Source organism: Anopheles merus, unplaced genomic scaffold (genome assembly GCF_017562075.2).
Source record: "Anopheles merus strain MAF unplaced genomic scaffold, AmerM5.1 LNR4000036, whole genome shotgun sequence".
NCBI classification, from domain to species: Eukaryota; Metazoa; Arthropoda; class Insecta; order Diptera; family Culicidae; genus Anopheles; species Anopheles merus.
Window position 1 is genome coordinate 122,321 of NW_024427616.1, and position 23,084 is coordinate 145,404.

The 23,084-nt window shown below is 44.9% G+C and overlaps 1 protein-coding gene across 1 annotated transcript in view; it reads left to right on the forward strand.

Moving 5' to 3' along the window:
* LOC121601187 (muscle calcium channel subunit alpha-1-like) overlaps nt 1-23,084 on the forward strand; it is a gene marked incomplete at its 3' end in the record, with an annotated part of 135,057 nt that overhangs the window by 91,594 nt on the left and 20,379 nt on the right. The gene's annotated exons all lie outside the window — the stretch shown is intronic.

The following is a 23,084-nucleotide window of genomic DNA, read 5'->3' on the forward strand; positions in this document are numbered from 1 at the left end:
TCCAGCGATGAAAGAGCACTGTGCATTGCGTCTTCTAACCGAAATAGGTTCAAGGCCTAGAAGACGGCATCGCGCAGCATACGGAGGAAGATTATTGCGATCCTGCCAGGGAAGTAGGCGTAGGGCATATCTCGTGAGCTTACGTTGAATCGCCTCAAGTCGAGCAATTGAAGAAGCGGTAGTTGGGCTCCAGACTACGCACGAATATTCCAGAACCGAACGAACGATACAGTTGTAGACAGCTTTGATGCACATGGGGTTGCGGAATTCATTAGTTGTCCGGATAACCACGCCAAGTAATTGATTTCCTCTGGCTACAACGTCATCGATATGCTGTTTAAAGTTCAAACTAGAGTCAAGCAGAACGCCCAGGTCTTTGGCATGATTCTGTCGATTAACTCCTGCATCGACTAAAAGACACACAGTAGCATTTCTCGATGCAGATAGTCAGTCCATTACGCTTGCACCACGAACAGAAAATGTCGATCCAGTCTTGCAGGAATGTACAATCACCTGTGTTGTGAATAGGCGCAAACATTTTTGCGTCGTCGGCAAACTGACTGATACTGTCGGGAGGTAAAGCGAGGGTAACATCGTTGATAAACAATATGAAGAGAAGCGGGCCAATATTGCTTCCTTGTGGCACACCCGAGTTGCTGACTATTTCTTTGGACATGTGCTTATCAATTTTCACGATGTATGTGCGATTAATTAGGTAAGACTTAAGCCACTGTACGAGCGAGCTGGAAACTCCTAGCTGATCGAGTTCAGCGAGAAGAATTGCGTGCGGAAGAGAGTCGAATGCTGCTTTCAGATCTGTATAAATTGCATCGACTTGAGCTCCGGCATCAATTTGACTAGTGCAATAGGTTACAAATTCAACCAGGTTCGTGGTAGTCGACTTTTTTGGCACGAATCCATGTTGATACGGGCTTAGCTAGCTGCGGCATGCATGTAGCAGATGTTTGTATATCACTAGTTCGAACACCTTGGCAATGGCACACAAAGATGTAACACCCCGGTAGTTGATGGCATCTGTCTTGTCGCCCTTTGGGTAAATAGGAACCATCCAAGATTTCCTCCATGTTTTGGGAAAGTAGCCATTGGCTAGCGATGCATTGAACATTTTGCAAGGATAGGTGCTACTGTCGTTTGACAGCGTTGCAGCACGGTAGAAGGAATTCCGTCGGGTCTAGGAGCGAAGGAAGGCTTTAGTTGCGCTAGGGCAGATAAAATGATCTCACTGTCGATGAAAGGAGTGCTCATGTTAATTGCGCCAGCCGGAGTGTTGACGAGAGCAGCATCAATGGTATCGGTATCATTCATGGCCGGTGAAAAGCAATCTGCGAAGCGATCCGCGAAGAGATTGCACATTTCATTAGTGTTGGCACTTGTTGCTCCTTTGTACGTAATGGATTTCGGTGTATGCGTGGATTTTGTTTTGCTGTTGTAGAAGCGCCAAAACGAGTCAGGCCACCTGCAGAGGTTACGTTGAATTTTACTCAAATATCTGCGATATCGAAACCGGTTATAGCTGCAGTATAAAGAGTGCGTGTCAAAGTAGATCGAGCGAGATCTTTGGCATCGGCGCGTTTGGTAGTGACGATAAGCAGCTCTTTTTACACGTTTGAGTCGTTTGAGTGTGCGATCCGCCCAGGGGGGGTTAGGTTTAGGACGCTGAACTGGGACGCATACAACAAAGGCTTGCAGCATGAAGGACGAGAATGAACATACTGCTTCGTCAAGTGAAACAAAATTGGAACAATTTTGCTATTGTTGCTTGCTATTGAACAAAGCTATTGTTAAACATTGATATCATGTCGTTCAGTTTCACATAGTCAGCTTTAGCAAAGTTATAACGATAAAATGCGGTTGTCGTCGAGTTTTGTCGAGTCGTCGAATTGCGTCGGGTCGACGAGTTAATACGTATATTGAAGTCAAACGCCGGATGGTAGGAGTCAAGAGGTACAAGCGGAACAACACTTGGAAAGACAGGCGTACACAATTTAGCTGCAGCATTGTTAGCGTAGAGCAGGTCAAGCATGCGTCCGTGCGAATTACTGATGTGATTAAGTTGCACTAATCCGTTAAATTTAAATCCATCCACAAAAGTGTTGTTGGCCAGCGAGCGCGCAGTTGGTGCGTGATTGATGAGTATGCTGGCGAGGACGAAGGATCAGCCGTGGACCAGCTTATGCTAGGCTGATTGAAATCGCCAATAACAAACAACAGATCCGAAGGCTTCAGTGTGAGAGTGAAGCCGCTGATACAATCATGTAGAGAGCGAAGAGTCGATATCTCGGAGCTAAGCTGCGGTGGAATATATACTACCATGACGTACAGATGTGCGTTATTGCAGGTGACGCGCACACAAATATACTCGAGAGAACGATCACGGGAAGGTAATTCTATCGACTCGTATGCGTTAGAAACGGCTAGCAAAACACCACCACCGCGAGAGCTAGAGCCGCTGAGAGAGCGATCACAGCGGTAAACAGAGAAGTTGTTGTTGAAGAGAAGAGCAGATGGAATGTTGTCAACAAGCCAAGTTTCCGTGAGGGCGATGAGGTCGAAGTCAGCCTCCGATACAGCTAGGTGAAATTCTTTTGTTTTAGTACGCAATCCTCTAACGTTTTGATAATAGCAGCTTAACGAAACGACCTAAACGAGGCCCCCCTTGGGGTGACAGAACGCTGCGCAGGCTCAAAACGGCTAAAGCTGTCGCGTATCGCGATTATTTGTTGCGTAGGTGTCCCGCTGCATTGCGCAACTATAATACTGCGCACTCTCTCTATCGGCGCTATAACAGGTTTCGCTACCTGGGGCACGTACGGCGTACGGTTTTGCGCTGCCGCGGCAATTCACGTGTACTGTGGAACTTCGCAAACAATCGTCGGAAATCCTCTGGTTTTCCTAGCTCCGTCAGTTACAACGGGCGCAACGGCAACAATCCGTCTGCAGTATGTGATATTTTTGCCTCGCGCTTTGCCGCCACCTTCCTTCCAGCCGTAACTGATGAGAGGCAGATAGCCGACGCATTATCAAACGTACCGGTGGATGCTATGGCCCCAAACTTGCCGATCATCGATGAGTATTCAGTCTCGAAAGCGATTGACAGGCTGAAATCTTCGTTTGCTCCAGGGCCTGACGGGATCCCGGCTTCCACGCTTAAGCGTTGTGGCACCACCATCGCGCCTATCCTGGCCTCGATTTTTTGCGACTCGCTGCGTTCGGGCATCTATCCTGCCTGCTGGAAAACTTCGTGGCTTGTTCCAGTGCACAAAAAGGGGGACAAATCAAATGCATGTAATTACCGTGGCATTACATCGCTTTGTGCCTGCGCTAAGGTCTTCGAGCTCCTGGTGTACGAACCTCTCCTCGCAGCTGCCTCGAACTACATTAGCACAGCTCAACATGGATTTGTCCCTCAGCGTTCAACCACCACCAACCTGGTTGAGTTCGTTAGCCTCTGCCACAGGACCATCGATGCCGGCTCGCAGATCGACGCAGTCTACACGGACATCAAGGCTGCCTTCGATAGCGTTCCGCACGCCTTGCTGCTCGCAAAGCTCGAAACGCTTGGTCTGCCTGTGCAGCTGCTGGCCTGGATGCGCTCCTATCTTGCTGGTCGCACATACTGCGTGAAGATGGGACCCCATACGTCGCGCCGTATCGATGCTTCTTCGGGGGTGCCGCAGGGGAGTAACCTTGGACCGCTGCTGTTTGTCATTTTCCTGAATGACGTAACACGGTTGCTTCCTCCTGACGGCCACTTACTGTATGCAGACGACGCGAAGCTGTTCCTGCCTATCCGTGACCGGTCAGACCAACTCCGCCTTCAAGCCACTCTAAGTGCCTTCCAGTCATGGTGCTCTTTGAATGGTCTTGAATTGTGCGTCGAGAAGTGTGTTGTCGTTACGTTTGCGAAAAAGCGGTGCCCCTTAGTGTATGACTATGCGTTAAATGGATCTACCATTGGTCGCAAAAGCTGTGTCACTGATCTAGGAGTGCTCCTTGACGAAAAGTTGAGCTTCCACGACCAGCTAGAGCACGTTGTCACTAAGGGTAACCAATTGATCGGCTTACTAAAACAAATAGCACGAGACATCACTGACCCGATTTGCATCAAGACGCTATACTGTGCTTTGGTGCGACCAGTGTTAGAATACGCTTCAGTAGTATGGTGGCCTACAGCTGCTCGTCCCCTAGCTCGTTTAGAGTCGATCCAGCGCAAATTCACGCGGTTCTCTTTGCGCTCCTGGAGTGTCCAACTTGACTATGAGGGACGCTGTGCGTTGCTTGGCATCGAGACGCTGAAGCAGCGGAACTGCAACGCTCAGAGGTTGCATCTCAATAGTCAAGAGTCGCGGGACTTCTTAACAATCGGATCGACTCGCCTACGCTTTTTCGAGGCTCAACATGTATGTCCCGCCGAGATCGCTCCGAGCTAGATCGCTACTTGACGTGGAGGAACGCCGCACTCGCTTTGGCTCCTCTGATCCGTTTATTCGTATGTGCCGTGAGTTTAATGTTATTTGTGATCGTCATCAACCTGACATGTCGCGCACCGCATTGTTAAATAGCATTCGTGTCGTGCGACCTTTTACATGTTAATTATGTTACTTAAGACTAAGCGTGACAAATGAATGACCGAAATGCGACTATGTTATAATGAATGAATGTAAATGAACTCGCTTCAAGTGGGCCACTTGCGGTCCGTTGAATTTTAATTAATAAATAACAAATAACAAATACTCAGCGGTAGCGTTGTCATTGTGGCGGTTGGATAAAGCGGGTATACGGTAAGTCAATTGAGCTGCATTCTCAGAGCATGAGGCTTGGCGTGTTTTTTGCGTGCAATGAGCGGAACTTCGTCTAGTTGAGAAAAAAGCGATCGATTGTAGACTGGTGCAGGTGCGGAGATGAAGCACGGTGGTTTTGGGGCGGTCCAGAAATAAGTGTTGAGTTGGGTGCTTCCAAGGTATCATTCACCGGGGGGTGACACTGTTGTGATGATGTTGTTTCAGGACCAGGTGGAGTAGACGTGCGTGTTGCTAAACGGTGAGTCGTTGTTGGTGTGCGTGTGGTGTAGCGGTGATCAGTACTAGTAGCTGGTGTGCGTGTTGTAAAGCGGTTTCGGGTGGCTATAGGAGATGAGGTTTGGTGGTCGTGTTGACGGGATGGAAAAAACTCACGTACACCGATACCGACGGGCCAGGTGGATGGTGTGAGTGCCGGATCTCGAAGGATAGCCGGGACTCTCACTTTGAATGAAAGCCAATTCATGCTGTCCACACTAACCCCTCTTCTCAGCAGGCAATACGCTATAACGTCATCGGTGGCTAAGCGACGCTTTACAGAAGCGACCACTTGTTCCACAGTGACGGCCGTTGATAAGCGGGATAGGCGGATCCAGATCCTATCTGCGAATGGCTCACGAGGTACAGCTTGAAGCGGTGATGATAACGGATCGGTTCCCACCAGTTCATGCGGTTGTGTAGGTGCCGGCTGGACGGCAATCGTGGTATTGGTGTATGCGTTTGGCGATGACGCGGCACAAAGGATGTTACCGCGATTGTTTACAAATCTGTTTACACCAGGAGAGCCCGAATTCTCGATTACGCGCCTCCGCTTTCTACCAGTAGCCGGTCGAGGATCAGGATTCCGAATGTGAGGCGTGGATGCAGTTTGAAGGAGGGTAAAACCACTGCGAACTTCGGCGACAATAGGCTCAACGAGCTTGCCGATAGCTGCTACAGCTGAGGTGAGGGCGGCTTGAAAACCGACCTGGGCGCCTATTTATTTTACCGAACCGCAGCGCGGATTTTTAAGAATGTTAGTGCAGCCAATGCAGCTCCAGTGCAGGTCGACATTGGACAATACTGCGTCAATCAGCTCGAGGGGCAATTTGCAACAGCCGCGGTGGAACGTAGCGTCACAATATGCACAACTGATGATGCAGCCAGTGGCCTCTAGCGGTTCAGCAAACGAGAAGCAAATAGCCGCCATCGCGAAATCACGCGTAATCACAGCACAACACTGCTAAGCCGAACAGGAAAAAACAGCAGGAAACCACAGTTGCGGTGCAACTAAACAATTCGCCAACACGCAACGATGATGTGAAGCAGTTTAATAGTCCGTAGAATAGGCAACAATGCGAAGCGACGCAGAAAACTCAAGAAAATTACTGAAAAATCACGGAGCGCGACGAAAGTACGGCCGAACAGTTAAACGTCAAACGTCAGACAGTCAAACGTCAATACAAGATTATTACTCTAAATCAGAATCTGATTCACGAGGAACGTGCGCTCTGTGCGTTTATCAACTGCTTCGAAGCAGTTGGTAAACATATCGATCGATATAGACTATTTTTCTCGTTCGCGATACAAATTACCGACTTTTTTAACGACTGCTCGACTTTTTACCGACTATTGCTGAGGCAGCCATGACAGTTGCTTCCACCGTTTTATCGGTCGACAAATTTGCCGCTTCGCGGTACCAATCCGGCATGTTTGTTATTATATTGGTCGATATATTTATCGACTGGTGGTTAACGTCGTTACCGATAGGTCCCAATGTTTGTTATCATGTAAAACAGCGTGCGATCACACTTGGATAAAAGCTAAAGTTTTCATCGATAGCAGCGCTTGTTCCTCAGACGAAAACGCAGGTGTGCTGTTTGATGAATGTGAATGCGACAGCGGTGCGAAATGGAAACCCGCACAATAGCAATGAACTCGGCATTCCTTTACAGGTGTTTCTTCAGTGCACGCCATTGAAAGGCCTGCGTGCATCTCTGCGTTGAACGTTGTGTGCGCATGGGAAACTTTGTGCGTGCATTGAGCAAGCGCGCTGGTGTTATTTTCAATGGGCGTTTTGTTTCATGAGCGCGGCAGTATTCTGTTCCCGTTTTGAATGGGTAGATGCTCACTCGCTTACTCATTGATAGTTTTTATCCATACGCTTTTTTTTTGCTGCTCGACGACGATTGGATTCATCGCGTATGAAAGCAGAACGCAGGCAGTGCACGGCATCAGTCGTGACCAAGTTTTTAACCAGTGTGTTCTTGACGGTCCAAGAAAGCAATTTTAGTAACAATGGGTCGAGGTAAACATTGTACCGATTATCAGCGCCATATCATTAAGCGAATGGCGACTGCTGGCATTAAGCGCAAAACGATCGAGTTCGTGATGGAACGATCGCGCACTTTTGTAGCAAACGCGCTTCGGACAACCGAAATGCGCAAGTCACCCGGACGTCCTAGGAAGACCACGACGGAGGAAGACCGTTAGATTGTTAATATATCGAAGAAACACTGCTCGCGAGGGCGGTGGTCCTGCTAATTACAACAAAAACCTAACCCAAAATACAAAAAAAAACTACTAACAAATCTATCCGAAACGACATACTTGTGTCACCAGCACACACACAACTACACACTCAAACATACACACACATAAAAACATTCAAACACACACACATGCACACACACACAAACAAATACAAACCACACATAAACCTGTTCCAAAGGGTGCATGATGCGTTGAAAAAAAAGCCCTATCTTTTTGTCCGATACTGTATCTTCCGGTACTGGAACTGAATCCCATACTGATCCTTGAACTGATTGAGATTTCATGTCAGTCATAGAACAGATCCTGATTCCAGGTCCTGATACTGCTCCCGTTTATATTTCGGGACCTGAATAGTACCTGAATCTGACTCACGAATGGAACCATCCAGTCCAGTTTTCCTATTTTTATTTCTTGTTGCATCGAGAGGTCCCGCGGTACTATTGTCAACTCGGACGCCTTAACAACATGCCCATCCCATGGACCGTCGCTCTAAGTAAGGATTGACTGTACGGCTAAGTGGTACTAAGTATTTAAAATCTGTATAGGCTGGCATGATACTTTACTCTTAAAAGAAGGTAATTTGTTTCAGTTACTTTTTTCTATGCATGTTTTCGCTATGTTTTCATACATCCGGATTTACAGTGGCGGCCACTTAAAGAAAGCTACCTATCTTCTGAGTTTGAGGCTTGCTGGGCAGTTCTTTGGACCACTTATTGGAAAACTTTACGTACACGTCGTAGAAGACATTTTTTAGCTATGCTCAAACCAAAAATTAGGCCCATGTGTAGAAAAATCTCGAAAGACTACAGAAAAACGTTCAATTATTAAACTTTGACTGTAATTTGTATCATTCTTCTCCATACGTTTCAAAACACTAAAAACTAAGTTGGCGTTGCATTTTCTATAGTCGATGTGGTTGCCACTCTATGGATGCATGTTAAGCAAAAAACATCCTAGCTTGAGACACCAAACACGAACAACACTTTCCAGCACTTCACTGCTTGGAAACAGGAAATTCTGCACTGCTCACGGGAGTATAATTTCGGGTCAGCCAAGTTTTGCGAGGTAGAACACGTCTGCACTCTTAGACTGTCACGAAAAGATTGTTTGCTTGTACATAATTGTGTTTGTACATACAGTCAGTCCAAAAAGTATTCGTCTAGCTGAATATTTTGCAGTAAAAGGCGAATAATCGCCGCAATAGGCATGGGGTGGTAAAAGTAATCATGGGGATTGATAAAGGGACCATCAATACACACGTTTTGCTAAAAAATAAGCATTTAAATAGTGCAACATCAACCAAAATTTATAAAAAACTAAAAAAAGTCGTTTGATGGGCGCGCAAAAAGTATTCGTCCATCAGACTTTCGGCATAATATGCGTAAGAAAACAAAGGTTATGGAATCAAAAAATATCCTGATCTTGTTTCTTATTGCATTTATGGCTATTGGTGACTACTTGCACAACGCAAGAACTCAGTTGAATTTTTAAAAAGGCGTATTTTTGACCCACACATCCTACAAGAATTGTTCTAATTATTCTCTGGTAGAAATATTGCATTTCCGGACTACGTGGCCAAGTTCCATTGAAAAATTGGCAATTGATATCATATTGAGAGTCTACTAAATCACTTTCATCAGTTAGGTTTCAGCTGGTTTGGCGTTTCGGGCAAATGACAATGCTCTGTATGTTCTCCAGCTCGACAGTTCTTTAAACATGTGATACATTTTAAGTAAAATTTCTACGAACTGGGAGTCAAAGTACTTAAAACTGCATTAATATGTTTCCCCATCTCGTCTCCTATCATTTTGAATCATTTTTCTAGCTCACCTAACCTCACTGAGCCCTAGTATCATAACTCGATGATGCTACCGTTACACGAGATTTTGATGTTGCATCGTAGTAGACTGTTTTCGCTATGGTAGACGTCCGCCGAATAACCTTGGCGATTTAAACATGCTTTAATATGTTAGTAGAATTTGAAATAAATTCCTTAATTTCTTTGATGCACCTTAACAGATTTGGCCATTTTTTGTGTATCGTATTATTCAAACAAAACATGTTTGTAACAACTCACTCATCCAAGCTATTACATGACCAGCTACGATGAAATGCAGCATGACCCATCAACCAAATGTGATCCCTCTCTTTTCCTGATCTTATTGGCAATCACAAAATGCACTGATTCCTTGGTAAAATTTGATTTTTTGGACATTAAACCGCTTCTTTCGTTAGATTCGTCAAGGATGGCTGCTTACATGGCAGTTTGTCACACAGTTAGTATCAGAAAATGACCAAACACTGATCAAATGAAGGAACGAGGCCTCCCACACATGTAACCTTCAAAAATGGGTAGGATAGGTTATGCATAAGTTAAAGATACGATTTTCGCCATCATGCTCCAATCATTTAACTCCCCCGCCTTTAGTGCCGCTCTGACCGCTTGAAGTGCAATTGAAACAACAGAAATGCATTATTTTAGAAGGAAGTCACCAGTAGATTGATAATAATAAATTTAATTCACGTCTACGTAGTGTTTGTCCAGCGTAAATAAATAAAAAGCTAAATGGACGAATACTTTTTGCGCGCCCATCAAACGACTTTTTTTAGTTTTTTTATGTATTTTGGTTGCTATTACACTATTAAATTGCTTATTTTTAGCCAAACGTGTGTATAGATGGTCAGTGGCGGGTCTAGCCTCTCAGGGCCCTAGGCGTTATGGTAGACGGGCCCCTTTACCAAATCCATGGAGGGGGGGGGGGGGGGGGGGGTTGTTAAATGGTGTACGAATCATGCACTGCAAATTTTCTAAGTTTGCTGCAGTAACATTTTTTACTGAAAGTTATTGAGTAATACATGGTTTTATCGTTTCACTGAATATTTGTAAAACAAATTACTGAAAATGCATTTATTTATTCTGTCAAAACGACATGTAAGTCAGTTTGAGCCTCAAAAGAAAATATAATGCGATGCCCGCTTGCTCGTGATGAACAAAAATTTGATTTGGGTAAGCGGTTACTTACAGACACCCCGATAAAATTTTAGGTGCATATTCGGCTTGAGGAATTAACGTTTTGGTTGAGAAAAATCTTCACACCACTTAGCTGTTCTTGCTGAAATTTCATGATTACCGTGAGTGCATACCAAATCAACAAACTTGTTTCGACAAAATACAGTTCACATCTGTATAAAACTTTATGAAACAGAAATGAATATGAGCAGAATGGCCATTCTATTATCGTTGTTACGGCCATGTTTCATCCAAATGAAGCCATCTTGCCCTATTTCAATGGCCGTGAAATTTGATGTTGAGTTTTGTTAACAACGATAATAGATGGCAACAAAACTCAACATCAAATTTCAAGGCCATTGAAATAGTGCAAGATGGCTTCATTTGGATGAAACATGGCCGTAACAACGATAATAGATGGCAACAAAACTCAACATCAAATTTCACGGCCATTGAAATAGTGCAAGATGGCTTCATTTGGATGAAACATGGCCGTAACAACGATAATAGATGGCAACAAAACTCAACATCAAATTTCACGGCCATTGAAATAGGGCAAGATGGCTTCATTTGGATGAAACATGGCCGTAACAACGATAATAGATGGCAACAAAACTCAACATCTAATTTCAAGCCCATTGAAATAGTGCAAGATGGCTTTATTTGGATGAAACATGGCCGTAACAACGATAATAGATGGCAACAAAACTCAACATCAAATTTCACGGCCATTGAAATAGTGCAAGATGGCTTCATTTGGATGAAACATGGCTGTAACAACGATAATAGATGGCAACAAAACTCAACATCAAATTTCACGGCCATTGAAATAGGGCCAGATGGCTTCATTTGGATGAAACATGGCCGTAACAACGATAATAGATGGCAACAAAACTCAACATCAAATTTCAAGCCCATTGAAAGAGTGCAAGATGGCTTCATTTGGATGAAACATGGCCGTAACAACGATAATAGATGGCAACAAAACTCAACATCAAATTGCACGGCCATTGAAATAGTGCAAGATGGCTTCATTTGGATGAAACATGGCCGTAACAACGATAATAGATGGCAACAAAACTCAACATCAATTTTCAAGCCCATTGAAATAGTGCAAGATGGCTTCATTTGGATGAAACATAGCCGTAACAACGATAATAGATGGCAACAAAACTCAACATCAAATTTCACGGCCATTGAAATAGTGCAAGATGGCTTCATTTGGATGAAACATGGCCGTAACAACGATAATAGATGGCAATTCTGCTCCTGCGCATCAATAAAAACCCCAATTTCTATACTTTTTTTCGCCAATTTTAATCGATATCAATGACTAAACAATCAGTAATATCAGAAAGGCTTTGTGGTATGTTCAAATTTTGGGTACTGTGGATACTGTTTCGAAGCGGACTTTCGACACTTGATCGTCTAGGCGATCATATAAACCTTTAGGACGTTGGAGTTTAGAGAGCTTACCTTGGATAGGAGGACATAAGTAAACTCCTTAAATGAGAAGTCGATAGATGATGGATGGGCTTAGACCTATCCTGACAATCCGAACAAATCTGACCTGCCATGATCGGAGTTAGTTTTATTTATACTCAAAAGAAGTTAAAGGTTGGAAAGTTATCGTTTTCGCTAAGCTAGTTACGTTTGTCTTTTATTGACAAGAACGATGGTTCTAAACGATATTTTCTTTCCTACTTTACAGTTTCCAGCTCGTGTTTCATAGTACGGACGATTTGATTTAAAATGGTGATCGTGAGCATAACATGAAAACAAAATTTTGCTTTTACGTTGGTGTTAACCTTTACAATGAATACTGAAGTACCGTCTTGCTTCGAATTACGGCTACTTCATTTTCAATCGGTCAGAGCGATAACTTCATGCACGCGGGAAAACAATATTTTCATTCGAAAGTAACTGGAAATACCCTGTATTGCAGTATGTTTGTCTAAATTGATCCGCGGACCTCAGGTTGGAGGACACTGCTTTAGATAAGCTGCTTTCTAAATGATCGAGCGTTGAGGGCCAGGAGAATGCTTTTTTTTACACATACTTTATTATATTATTACAGTTAATACACAAAATAACTGGTTTATGATATTAAACAATGCGATTGGTTATATTGTTGTTTTTCTTAAATTATTATATCATCCAAGCAAGTTTCAAATTCGTTTTATTAGCTTACAATTACTAAAATTGATTGTAAAGATTTTTCAGCCAGGTCAGACAAAATGATAGCGCATTTCCTTAAAAAATACTCCTAGAAAATCGTTGCATCCTTAAAAAGCAATAGTGTGTAATCATTGTTCTCGTAAAATCAATCAAGTCAGGATTTTATGGAATTATTCGTTTCTATTTTCTAATTTCTCCTCAAATTTGACCATATTGATTGGTCCGACAATCCATGTTATGGTGATCAAATTTGGAAGAGTTCAACGATATGAATTGTCATATTAAAATATGTTCAGTTAACTTTTAATTAATAGGATCTTCCTATCTTTCAAAATCGCGCCAATATTTTCACACAGGACCTGACTGCATATTGTGGCGGGCCGAACTTTGCCGACCGCTGCCGACAGCTTAATTAGTTCAAATTTTACGCGATCATTCATATCGATATTTCCTTTCCGTCGACCCTTCCAATTTTGACCCAAACCCTTCAACAGTTTGCCTTTCTACCATCACTTCGTCCAGTCCACAATTTTGACTAAGGCCCCAAAGGTTAGCCGGGGCACGAGTTCTTAGTTTTTGCGAGATAACATAGACACAAGCCAAATTAAAAAGCGCACACATCGACATCGGAATCGATTCTTGAATCAAACATCAACAGATAAAAAGAGCGTACTTGGTGTCAGCCAATTTTTCTTGCTAATTTCTACGGCTACGAACCGTTGTGTTGAGATCGGTTTCGGAGCCTTTTAATGTCTTATGTGCATGAAGTTTTCGTGAGGCATCTCTTGTAACGGATTTTCGCTTTAACCAACTATTGCGTAACGTTCATGGAATGCATCCGACACTTTGGACCAACGATGATGAAATGATATTGTTTTGAGCTGTGGGCATGTATCGCAGCGTTCTGCGCTTCCAACTAAGGTAAAAATATTGCACATGTTATAAAGGCAAATGTTTTCTGCTTCTGATAAATAAAATAAATATGCTTCTGATAGGTCTGGTAGTTATAGTAAATCTGATTGTAAACATAACCCCGGGAGGAAAATGGGGGTATATTGGGTTGACAACACCGAATGGAAGGGGCCCCTCAATCGACGGGATCATCAACGGGGCCCCCAAATGGCCGAGGCAATGGAGATTGTTCTTCATATTATGGCTGTATATGGCTGTATGTAGATGCAGCTGTAACGGTTTTTGGTCTTGTTGTATTCGCAAAAATTGAAATAGTCGATAAAAACCATATATAAATGAACCTGGTCCATAGGTTCCTTGAGTATTTTTATACCCTTCCCCCCATCCTTCTAACTGAAACCTTTCCCATTTCCTCTTCTCTTCAGTCCACAAACTTGATGTGTTCGATTAAGGCCAAGAATGAAAATTTTAGTTTTTGCATTAAAAGACACACACAATCCATTATCCCAGGTCAGGAATGTGAATGCCATTTTTCGTGTGAAACAGCTGTCTGCTTAAGGCACACAATCGCAAAGCGGTAGCAGGGCCCCGTATACAAGAACAGGACGGTTCCTCCCTGCCAAGAGTGCACACAATGACATCGATTTAACCATTTCTCGAATGAAACCTCAACCCACTGAAGCACCGTTGGCCAAACGACCTTCCTAGACTTTTTAAAGCGACGCGAGCTTGTTGTCAATTTTTCCTGCTAATTTCTCCGGCTACGAGCCGGTGTATTGAAGTTTTGTGTAGGGGCCTTTAAATTTTTGTCTGTATGTGTGTGCTTGTGGCTGTTGTAACGGGTTTTCTTTGTGGTTAAGCGCAGCGTTCTGTTCTGTGTTCCGTGCATTGGATTTTAGCAGCAAGTGTCTCCGCGTTTTTTTTTTTTTGGTGAGCTCGTGCACCGACCATCCACACCAAGACACCAAATGGACGTGGTCCCTTATTGACGGGGCCCTTTATTGACGGGGACCCTTATTGACGGGGCCCCTTATAAACGCGGTCCCTTATTGACGGGGCCTCCTTACCAACGGAGGCCCTTACCGACGGGGCCCCTTCATCGAAGAGTCCACATAATCGTTGGGGCTCCGTAAACCACCTTTGAGTTTTGGCTTCAGTATAGCTGTAACGGTTTTTTATCCTGTCTTCACACAAAAAGTTGTATGTAAATAGTGATAAAACATCATTTTAATATTAATATGGCCCAGTTCCTTTTTTCCACCCCTTCCCGATTTCCCCTATTTGTCAGTTGACCAAAAAAGTTGAGTAGGGCCCCGCGTGAAAATTTAAGGTTTTGCGTTAAAAGCAGGCACGCTCCACGATCTCAGGCTTGAGATGTGAATACCATTTTTCGCGTGAAAAAAGCTGTCTGTTTTCGGTACACATCTGCAAAACACGTATAGGGGCCCCCAGACAAGCGCAGGCACGTTTCATCCCAGCCAAATTGAAAAGCGCACACATCGATATCGATGGAATCGTTTCTCGAATGAAACCTCTACCAACTGGAGCACCGTTGCTTGCTTGATATTAGTCAATTTTTCCTGCTAATTTAACCGGCTTCGAGCCGGTGTATTATTATTGTGTTTCAGGGCCTTTAAATTTTTGTTTGGGTGTGTTGTATGCTTGTGTTGTGTAACGGGTTTTCGGTGGTAGTAAAGCGCAGCGTTCTGTGCATTCCATTTTAGCAGCAAGTTGCTCTGCGTGGTTTTGGGTTTGGGTGTCTCGTGCACAGGCCACCCACACCAGCAAAAATTGACGGTTTCTCGCTCTGCCCAATACTTTGCGCCAACGATGATGAGGTATTGATTTGAGCTGTGCGCGCGTGTCGCAGCGTTCTTCGCTTGCGACTTTGGTGCAAGTATCGGCAGATTTCTTAGAACATTTCATGTGCTGCTTTGAGTAGTATGGGGCCCCGATTTTCTGCAGTTCGGGGCCCTCGACAAAATATAGTGAGTGAAGCGATGGGAAAAATGAATTAATTAAAAATAAGTCTTTTTGAAATAGATGGTAAAAGTCCCATCCAGGGGGGGGGTAGATTCGATACGAACATCCACAATGACGGGGCCCCCTAGATCGCCGGGGCCCCTGGCGGCCGCCCAGTCCGCCCACCGTTTAACGCGCCACTGTAGATGGTCCCTTTATCAAGCCTCATCATTACTTTTATCGCCCCATACGTATTGCGGCCATTATTCGCCTTTTTCTGTAAAATATTCAGCTAGACGAATACTTTTTGGACTGACTGTAATTATGTGCATTGCGGTTCTGTTGTTGGATTGGTAGATGTTAGCTGTTATTGGTTGTGTGTGGAAAGAAACTGATTTATTTCGAGGATGTATATATTGTCGTTGCTTTAATAGTTTATTTTATTTCGTGCATTTCGCAAATGAGGCCACACACACACACACACACACACACACACACACACACACACCTAGAGAAATTCGAGGAAATGCTTAAGAGGATTTCAGATGAGGTCTACGATGTTAATCCTATCGTCATTTCAGCACATTTTAACGCTTGGGCCACGGAATGGGGCAGTAAAAGAACAAACGCCAGAGGAAACGCCGTGTTGGAGCTCTTTTCTAGACTGAACTTAGCACTGGTAAATGTTGGCTCCTGTCCCACATTTGTAAGGAATAGCAGAACTTCCATTATAGACCTTACGTTCTGTAGTCCAGCATTGGCTTCTTCCATGAGCTGGAGGGTAAGCAACGCCTACATCCTCAGCGACCACCGAGTGATACGCTACACGACAGGAAGCAAGTGCCACAGGGTTGCCCAGGGCTCCGGCTTTCCAGCCTGGAAAACACAATGCTTCAACGAAGAACTGTTTATTGAGGCATTGAGGTTTGGTGATTTCTCAAACACCTCGTCAGCATTGAAGCTTACTGGTGGACTACCGAAATAGCCCAGTGCCGAAGCCATTGCATCGAAGCACGCAGAAAGATGAATCGAGCCAAATCCTCGGAACAAAGGGAGGATCTGAGACGTTTGTACATCCTGGCACGATCTAATCTAAAACGGAAGATCAAAGCAAGTAAAAGGAGATGCTTTTTGGCCCTATGCGATGAGGTTGAAAACAACCCGTTTGGTGCTTACCGAACGCTAATGGGTAAGATGGTCGGCCAAGACCTACCTAGGGAAAAGAGTCCAACCGTGCTCAAGTCTATTATCGAAAATTGTTTTCTATCCATGAGCCACAAACTCCACATGATATACCCCGCAATACTGATGTTGGACCCGTGTCAATATCCGCCGATGAACTAAAGAAGGCTGCAGACCGTCTCAAACTGGGGAAAGCATCTGGTTCCGACGGTATTCCCATTGAAGCGATCAAAGCAGCTATCAAAACGTACTTGGAAGTATTTCTATCAGTGTTTTAGAACTGCTTCGATACTGGCTTTTTTCCGATACCCTGGAAGTGACAAAAACTCGTTCTTCTCCCAAAGCCTGGGAAGCCCCCCGGCGACGCGTCAGCACTAAGGCCTTTAGGGTTAATAGACAACTTCGCCAAGGTACTAGAAATCCTAATACTCAACCGATTAGTTGTCTATACGGAAGGCGAACACGGACTGTCAGACAGACAGTTTAGCTTTAGAAAGGGGCGGTCTACTGGTAAGCGATCGCAGCTATTCTAAAGAAAGGACAAAGCTCCTTGCTAAAAAAAGAGGATAAGAAACAGATAATGCGTGATCGTTGCGATTGACGTAAAGAATGCATTTAACAGTGCCAACTGGGAGGCCATACATGCAGCTCTCTTCAAGATGATGGTTCCACCAGGCTGCTGAGAAGCTATTTGGATCACTGTGTGCTTTTATACGGCACAGATCAAGCAATTAAAAAAATGAGCATCTCCGCTGGCGTTCCTCAGGTTTCGATTTTGGGTCCAACTCTCTGGAATGTTATGTACAACGGAGTTTTGACCCTAGGGCTTCCTCCAGGAGCTGAAGTGATAGGTTTTGCTGATGATATTGCTCTTACTGTCTTTGGTGAACCAATAGAAGAGATGGAACTCCTCACAGCCGACTCCGTAAGCAGAATCGAGTCGTGGATGCAACAAATGGGGCTAGAAATTGCCCATAAAAAGACGGAATTCCTCATCATAAGTAGCCACAAGACAGTGCAGTCAGGTACCATCCAGGTCGGTGATGAACGTATTGAGTCGATACGTCATCTAAAATATCTTGGTGTGGTCATCGATAACCGCTTAAGTTTTCGGAAGCATGTCGAGTACGCCTGTAACAACGTCTTTGAGGCAGCAAACAAATACAAATAATGCCGAACATTGGAGGGCCCAAGAGTAGCTGCAGGTGACTTCTAGCTGACGTGGCCGTCTCTCGGTTGCGTTATAACGCTGCGATCTGGGCACATGTTCTGGTGCAAAAGGAAAACCGACAGTTGGTGAACAGAGTGCATCGTTTGCTAGCAATGAGAGTTGTTTGTGCCTACAAAACAATATCGCACGTGGCAGTTTGTGTTATCGCAAGCATGGTTCCCATCTGCATCATATTAGCAGAGGATTCTGAGTGTTGCAGTTTCTTCGATGTTTCAAACGCGGGATTATCCAGATCCTCAGCAAAGCAGCTCTCTATGAGAAAGTGGCAGTCTGAATGGGATTGTTCAACAAAGGGGCGTACGACACATGCACTGATCCCGAACATCGCTGCATGGACGAGCAGAAAACACGGCGAAGTAAACTTCTACATAACTCAGTTCCTCTCCGGCCATGGGTGTTTCCGGAGTTATCTTCACAAGTACCGTCACGCAAGCTCCCCAGACTGCCCAGCGTGTGTGAGCATCGTGGAGTCAGCAGAACACGTGCTTTTCCATTGCCCCCGTTTAGCTGAGGAACGTCATGAAATCACCGTAAAGTGCGGAACAACAATCAACGGAACAAACCTGACCGAGGTGATGTTGAAGAATGCTGAAACATAGGAAGTCATAGCAAACGGCATGCGATCAATACTGCTGAAGCTGCAGGCCTCATGGAAAGAGGATCAAGGACTTGGGCGTGCTTAAAAAAAATGTTGTGCGTACTATGAAAGTGTTAGTGTATCTATGCACGAATTGAAGTGAGCCTGTAACTCAAGTGGATGCGTAATTTCTGTGCTTTTGTGTGGTATCACGAGTGTCTCCAGGACTGTCATTCTGCCTCGCGAATGTGGTGCATGTTGCAATAGCGAGATGTAATGCTAATGCATAGCCCTTCCCCAAGAAACATACCGAAAGGTGAACCCATGGGGAAGGGTAGATGGCCCAAGGAGGGGGTTTACTGGGTAAAAATCATATGTCAACACCTGTGCGACAACGGGAGTCTTTCGAAGATTCCCCCTCCTTGTAAAACAAAAAAAAACACACACACACACATACACATACATACATACATACATACATACACGGTAGGCGGTATGAAACTCACGTTGTCCCCTGACCCCGGCGTAGCGGAGAGCGCAGAGCTATGTTCCAGTGTCCGCGATTAGACTCAACCCGGACAGAGCTGCTGAACGGAGTCGTCCCGGAGACGCTGCATGCTCCAGAGTCCAGAAAATTGGAGTAATGTGTGTGAGGCCCTACGTGTGGCCGCGAATCAAAATGACCATGAGAATGTTGGCATCTCATTGAACAACGAGAGGAACACCAGAGAAGAGCAACGGGGTAGACGCCACCCAACACCGTCATCTCCATCCAGAACGGTAGGGAGGCGGGCAGAAGTCCAATCTCTCGGGGAGCGCTATTAGAGGCAGCTTCTGATAGTTTAAGATCGTCGGCAAATATCCGACAAATGACCGTGACAGTGACGGTCGAGTAATCCCGCAGGAGGACGGAACATTAGTCGAGGCGTCTCGATAAGGTATAAACGGCTGTAGGGAGGACAAACTGTATATGAAAGGGAAAGAAAAGGGGATATAAATATATGTTAGGTTCCTGGCGCACGCAAAAGAGAGGGTCCGAGGTGCAGTAAAAGCCCTCCTTCATAGACCCCTTGTGGGGCAAGAGGGAAGGGAGTGGACGAGGACAGGGGATGTAAAATGTAAAACAATAAGAACAATAAAACCTGTCCATGATCCATAAAAAAAAAAACAAAAAAAAAAACAAACACACACAGCATGGAGAAAGTAATCGTTAACTCTATCCCAGTTTGACAAAAGTAGAAAGCCCGGAGCAAAATAATCGTATTTCCCCCTCTATCTTCTATACCGTACTTGCTTGCACTCATGCGCGAGCGCTCGAGTATATTCTCGCAGAATTTAGTATTCGCAGTTCAACCCGTGCAGTGAGAATGTATGTGTTAATGTGCAGCAAAATTTGTCTCTGTATCCCACTCTCCCATCCCCACACACTCACATACCCGCTGAGCAAAGCGACGGAAGGCGTTATGGCGTTCGGCGAATTTTCTCATGTCTTCTTTTTCCCTCCTACGGCAAATTTATCAAGCAGCTCGTCGAGATACCCGTACCTGGCTCCACCTCATACCCCTCGCCTAAGCGGGCTGTGACAGGTATCGATGTGTTGGTGCGTCAGACGGCCAATCGCTTTCAACAGTCGTCCGTGCTTTTTCCCTCCATACCGCTATCTCTTTCTCGCGCGTGGACAATGATCATGAGTTGCTGTGGCGCTTAAAAAGCCGTTAACAAACATTGCAGCGAAGAAGTTGCATTTTCACAAATCAAACCAAAAAGCGCAATGAGTTCAATCGCTGCAATGTGAAAATGATTGCAGAATCGCTAGTTCACGCTGGAGGGTTTGCTGTGTTCATCAACTTTCCTTTCCACAGGCATCTAGAACGCAAGCTGATTGTGAAACCGGTATACTGGAAAGTTCACTTGCAGTCCCTGGGGCCTGCCATCGAACTCAACGTTTTAAGCATTACCCGACAGACAAAGAGAACGAAATTTTCAGGCGAGGGGTAGGTAGATACACGCGGTGGGGGCCCGGCCCAAGATCGGATCCGAACCCTACGGACAAAGAGCGGGTAATTTTTATCATGGTGTGCGTAAAAACCTAGAGTTAAGCCGATGGAAGATTTTCTAGGCTTAAAAAAGGGGGCGGGAACGGGTACCACGGTTCCCTACGGACAAAGAGCGGGTAATTTTTATCATGGTGTGCGTAAAAACCTAGAGTTAAGCCGATGGAAGATTTCCTAGGCTTAAAAAAGGGGGCGGGAACGGGTACCACGGTTCTCTCCCGCTCCCATATAAAATACACGGTGCGCTCTCTCAATCCTTTCGTGTGCTTGTGTTTGTTTCTTTCGTGTTGCGCTGTGTGCGTTTCTTTCGTTCAGCGATCGCTTACACTCGCTGCGTATTTTTTTGTTATCTAAAGCTAAACAAAAAAAAAACAAACACGCGTAGATCTTTTTTTCATCACTTTATTGAAACATTTACATAACTTTACACGATTTCACTCATTAACATACACAATATCAAACTAAAATAACATTCATCGCTGCATCGACGCAAATGTTGAAGTGGCCGAATATCTGCGTAGATCCTTTTGTACACGTTGATTACTGTAAAAAAGGTACGAAATGAAGCTGCGCGATGTACATAACATGCATTACGAATCATTCGCGCAGTTTTATTTGAAGCTGCACAACACTTGAACACTTTGCAAAATCATAACACCAATCGTCCAGGACTTAGGCTGACACACGAGCGGCCGCTCGCTGCCGATCCTTGAGCTGTACTGACGATTTCGTGTGGTAGCAAGAACGAGAGCACACAGGGGAACTTTCGGTACAGCAGTGCAAGCGAGACACCGACATCAGCACAGCGCTGCGAGCAGATCAAACTGAGCGAGCTGGCCGAAAATGAACGCACACATTTCCACATGTGTAACTGTATTAGTGCCAAAACTGTGTTGAAACCAAAACGCGCTCTCGCCTCCGTGTATTTCACACCGATTCTCCGCTTAACTCTAGGTTTTTACACACACCATGATAAAATATCCCGCTCGTTGTTTGTAGGGAAGTCCGTTGCTTTGGGCTCGAAATTAAAAATGGCGGATGGAGCGCTACCACGGAGAGAATGCGCTCTCTTGCTTGCCTTTAAAATACACGAGGCGCTCTCGCTGTAAAGAACGCTCGCTCGCGCTGTTTCATCATACCCCTTCCTTCCCGTTTCTTTCGGCTTGCGCAGAGCTGAACTCCTATTCCTGCGAATTGCGCTGCGTTGGACTGACACCCCCTCCCGCTCGTTTCTTTCGTAGCGCGCTGTGCGCTTTCCTTCACACGGACTTGGTGCACCCGAATCAAAACAAAAACTTGAACACATTAAACTCGGTTTATATTTTATCACTTTTATTGCAAATAAAGGGGCATTTTCGCACATAGCTTCACACAATCTTGCCACAAAATCGCACACATTATTTATATTTAAAAAATCGTCTTATTTAAAATAGCCGTCTAACTGCATGAATACCGTTGTTGCTGTTCAATGCAGTAAACAAATATTGAAATAAAGCAGCGCAAATCACACATTTACGATAAATGGTGAAAAATAAGCGCAGCTTCATTTCAATGTGCACAACACTTCAACACTTAGCGAATCTTCGATCGCCCGGGACTTAGGCTAACACGCGCGCGGCCTTTCACGGCGAACGCTCGAGCTGAACTGGCGATTTCGTGTGGTGGCAAGAAAGGGAGCGCACAGAGGAACACTCGCTGCACAAGTGCGAGCGAGACACCGATAGCCGCATGCCGCTGCGAGAAAACCAAACTGAGCGCGCAGGATGAAAGTTAACGCACACATTCACATGTGTGTAATTGTGTGAGTGCAAAAACTGTGTAGAAACCAAAACACGCTCGCGCCTCCGCGTAATTCCGCGTATTTCCAACCGTCTCCCCATGCTTCTACATGCCCCTCGCCTGAAAGTCGCACACTTATTCATTCTCATTGCTAGTAGGGCGCATACATTTACACATGTGTAATTGTGTGAGTGCAAAAACTGTGTAGAAACCAAAACACGCTCGCGCCTCCGCGTAATTCCGCGTATTTCCAACCGTCTCCCCATGCTTCTACATGCCCCTCGCCTGAAAGTCGCACACTTTTTCATTCTCATTGCTAGTAGGGTTTGGACCTAGCTTGAACAAAAACTGGGCTGTCTTGCTCTATATTCTATACCGCACCTGATTGCACTCATTCGCGAGCGTTAAATATAGTTTCTCGATTTCATGTTCTCGCGAATTGCCTGCTTCTATGAGAATGTATGAGTGAATGTGCAGCGTTCCCTACTAGCAATGAGAATGAAAAAGTGTGCGACTTTCAGGCGAGGGGCATGTAGAAGCATGGGGAGACGGTTGGAAATACGCGGAATTACGCGGAGGCGCGAGCGTGTTTTGGTTTCTACACAGTTTTTGCACTCACACAATTACACATGTGTAAATGTATGCGCCCTACTAGCAATGAGAATGAATAAGTGTGCGACTTTCAGGCGAGGAGCATGTAGAAGCATGGGGAGACGGTTGGAAATACGCGGAATTACGCGGAGGCGCGAGCGTGTTTTGGTTTCTACACAGTTTTTGCACTCACACAATTACACATAACTTTCAGCCTGCGCGCTCAGTTTGGTTTTCTCGCAGCGGCATGCGGCTA